Source organism: Merops nubicus, unplaced genomic scaffold (assembly GCF_000691845.1).
Source record: "Merops nubicus isolate BGI_N331 unplaced genomic scaffold, ASM69184v1 scaffold1794, whole genome shotgun sequence".
NCBI classification, from domain to species: Eukaryota; Metazoa; Chordata; class Aves; order Coraciiformes; family Meropidae; genus Merops; species Merops nubicus.
Window position 1 is genome coordinate 10,399 of NW_008603370.1, and position 3,466 is coordinate 13,864.

Here is a 3,466-nt window from a genome sequence, read left to right on the forward strand (position 1 = left end):
TTTTTTTCCCAGATAGACATTCAAATTACTATAAAAGTAGGTCACATCATATTCATGCAGATATTACCCTTCCCCGCTCGCTCTAGCTCTCTACTGGTACATGGGCTTGATGATAAGTTTGTGCTGATGACCCAAGGCAGCACTCATGAAAGGTGAACCAATCTCATAAATCTTTCACCGTGATCCTGCTGTGTGTTAAAGGCTTACACATAGTTTGGAATATTAATTAAAGACCGTTAAATAGCATTTTTTAAAACTGTGTCCTTAGTGTCTCCTACTTAGCAGAGATGCTTATTCTGCATTTGCCTTGTATGCATGGTCCCATGGCAAGTGTCGCTGGTGTGGAAGGGTGCAGGTCACCCTTGCTGCCTGGGACAGGCCCCCAGCTCACAGGATAGCAGTGGGGAGTCCCTGCTCTGCTCCACCAGGACTGCTAGGACCCAGCATGGAGAGGGGGTAGAGTATTTAGGGCAGCTTGCTTGGAGGAGGGAGGCAGAAACAGTGTAGAAGAGCAGTAAGGCAGGGAGTGAGCTGGTCTGGCAGCTGCTGTGAGTGCAAGGGGGTCAGGTGTAGCTAAGAGCAGATTTACACCACTGTTTCCTAGCACTGAGTAAGACATTTCCCTTAGGAGGTTTTTATGGAGAGGTGCAAAGAGCTGTTAAGTCATTAGTGCAGTTTCCCGTTGTGGCAGCATTATTCCTTGTTATCTCCACTTTATAGCTTTTCTTTCTCACCAACAACTACTGATCCAATAAATATTTGTCCTGACTGTATTATCTGCATACCAAATGCTTACCTTGTCCTTTCACATACAACTGCAAGACCCTACAATCCCTTCTTCTGCCTGATAGGGAGTCTGGGCTTAATAACCCACCAGTGCTGAAGGCTGATGACTTCCCCAGGAAACAAATCCTGACCTTGGGTGAGGACTGAGGAAGTTTTCCCCTTCCCAAGCACTTTTCTTCCTTCAGCCTTTAAACCCTCAACTTCAAAGATGTGTCCTTGACGCAGCACCTTCTAAAGCAACCTATTTCACAGCAGCAGCTCTTTGCCTTCTCTTTTTCTATTCCATTAACTCAGTGTTTTGCAGCCAACACTCCTGTTAATTAGGTGCTAATTTATTATTCTGACCAGCTGTTATTAGTGTGTAAACTCCCCTGCTCCACAGCTCCAGGCTGTCTCAGGTCTGGGTGTGCTTCCAGCCATGGTATCACTATCGACTGGGTTGCTAGCATCTGGGGAAGGCACCGAGGCTGCCCTGGCCATGAAGGGGGCAGATGAGGTTCCCCATGGACAGGGAGAGGACTCTGGGGGATGTTGCCCAGGGTTTCCTTCCCCAGCTCAGCTTCACACCAGTGCATGGACCCCCACTCTAGCATGGTGCTTTCCAGGCAACCATTCCCATGAGCACTGACAGGACCTCTTTCTGAGGGGTTTATGTCTTGTGGTCAGTTGACTTGGAAGAGATATGAGCATTAATTGAAGCTTGTAGAATCCCTCCCATATGGACCCCCTTGTGACCAGTAAAGCATGACAGCATTGCCCTAGGGGCAGGATGGATGACACTAGGGGCACTGGGCAGTGTTTTTTTCACTCTATTCTTATAATATTTTTTCTTCAAATATTCACAAGAGTTCTTTTAATTGAAAATCAAGCTAGTAAAAACTCCAAGAAGACAGGAGTCATTTCCCAGCTGGCTCTTGTTAGTACATTTCGTAGCTATCAAAAACAATGTTCTCCTAGCTCCCTGCCCTTGCTCCAATTCATTAACTAGTGGTATTAATTATGGGCTGATACCTCTAACATAAAAGAGGCTGAGTGCAAGAATGAGCTTCATAACCTCTCTGTTTTTGGATGAGTAGAGTTTTCTGAACTCCGGAGCAGCCCTGGAGGGTTGTGGTTATGCCTGCCAGGTAAAAAACAGCTATGGCTGTTAGTGCTAGCAGAAACATTGGTACAATCCAGGAGGTAAAATGCTAATTTTAAGGTCGTGTTGGGTGTACATGGTCGTGGCTGGTGTGTTGATGTCTGTCCAGCTGGGTGGATGTTGCTATTGGCTCTTACCATTGTGTTGAGGACATTACTGTTGTTCAGCATCCCAGTGTGCCTTTCCCACCTCCCCTTCCTGGCTGTGATGCTCCAGGGGTCCATGTTGGTGCAAAGCAGCATGCCATGGTGAGCTCAGGCTACCTGCTCTTGGGTGGCTTGAGGACTCTGCAACTCCTACTGCAGAACGCAGTGAGTAGCCGTGACTCCGCATAACTGCCCCTGGGGGTGTTTGTCATGGCTCCTTCTAAGCCATATCAGTCTGCATCAGCCCTAGTTTCTAGCTCTAATGCAGAGAGTAAATCTGTTGTTGCCCATTTCAGAAGTCCCCAGTTCAGTCCCTGGCTTGTTAGCCAAAACAGCAGCCTCTGCAGCACAGCTGTGTCAAGTGTGTCTTGTCTGGTGGCGTCAGTCGTGTCACTTGAGGGTACCAGCACAGCGGCACTGAGCCCTGCCAAGACCCAGCCTTAGCAACATGGCTGAGGTCATCCGTGCAACCAGACGTGCTAAGGCTTTAAGACAGACTGGCACTTGATGTGAAGTTGTAAGGATGCATCATGTAATTTAGGTTGTCTTTCCAGTCTTCTGCATATGCCACAGTCACGTGGGAGGATCTCGTTGGTCAATGAGAGCACAGCGCTGCCATCAAGGAGGAGAGCTCGTCTCTGTGGAGATGGGTGTCAAAGGAGGAAGGTCACAACTTAGAGACAGAAAAGGCTGAAGCTGCAGGTTAACAGAAGATAGTTTGATAAAAGAATTGGGGATGCTGCAGTCAGTAATCCTGTTTGGGTTTGGTTGTGCTGCAGTCAGTCGACTCTGCTGTGATACTCTGAACCTGGTAGGAGCAAGTAGACATACTTTGCAGTTTGTTCAGCAACAGCTTCCAAGCTGTGAGCTGAGCAGGGAGCTTGGGCAGAGCTCCTCGCACGGCTCCTGCAGGGCAGTGCCAGGGTGGGCAATTCCCACAGCCAGTGCTCCTGTCGGACATAGCTAAACAACCTGGCTCTTGTCCCAAGGGTGCTTAGAGATAATCTCTAAGTAGTGTCAGTGTAATTTGCTAATCTTTAGATGTAAGATATGCCAGACATTGCACACTCTTCCAAAATACTGAGCTGGTTGGTGATTTTCCTTTTCCTTCTTCACTTTAAATCTAGAAACATCACTGAATGTTAGTGCCACATTCTGGACTGGATGCGCCATCAAAGCAGGACCATGTGGTAGTATTGAATAAGTGGTGGGACAGTCCCAGTTGGAGCATGTTCTTCCCTGTCATTTCTTTCCTCACCATGGCAAGCTGCCCTGTTCCCACCACATGTATCTCTTTCTGTGGCACGATTGCTCCCAGGAGCTCAGTGCAGAAACAGAGTTGGTGGGCTGGGCAACCCCAACGAGCGTTTGGAGCGTTTGTTTTTCATGCAGA